This window comes from Dipodomys ordii, unplaced genomic scaffold (assembly GCF_000151885.1).
Source record: "Dipodomys ordii isolate 6190 unplaced genomic scaffold, Dord_2.0 Scaffold1000007208, whole genome shotgun sequence".
Lineage (NCBI taxonomy): Eukaryota > Metazoa > Chordata > Mammalia > Rodentia > Heteromyidae > Dipodomys > Dipodomys ordii.
In genome coordinates this window covers 1-451 of record NW_012290825.1, presented here as the reverse complement: position 1 = coordinate 451, position 451 = coordinate 1, and the positions used below count along the sequence as shown (strand labels likewise).

At 76.5% G+C, this 451-nt stretch overlaps 1 pseudogene; it reads right to left on the bottom strand.

Moving 5' to 3' along the window:
- Nucleotides 1–28: 28 nt before the first annotated feature.
- LOC106002933 lies at nt 29–274 on the bottom strand (annotated as a pseudogene).
- Nucleotides 275–451: the final 177 nt, after the last annotated feature.

Genomic DNA, 451 nt, shown 5'->3' with positions numbered 1-451 from the left:
CCCCCCGCCCAGCCCCCCGGCGCCGCACCGCGCCGCGCACCTGTCCAGGCAGCGCGGGTCCACCTCGGACGGATGCCACTCGGCGCGCGGGAAGGCCCGCGCGAAGTGCGCGGCGTGCTGCCCCGAGCCCGAGGCCACCTCCAGCACGCGGGCCGGCCGCCCGGGGTCCACGTACTGCCGGAGCACGCTCAGGATGGGCTCCTTGTTGCGCTCGGCCGCCGCCGACACCTGCATCGCGGCAGCTGGCCGGCCCGGCGGGGCGCGGGGCACCTCGGGAATTGTAAGCCTCCCCGGCGCAGGCACGCCGGGAATTGTAAGCGCATCGGCGGCGCGGGGGCGCGTGAGGAACCCTGGGCCTCCCCGGCGCGGGGGCACGTCTGGAGTTGGAAGGCCTCTCTCCCTCGTACAGGGCGCGTGAGAGCGCCGAAGGGACACACCCGAAAGGGCCCAG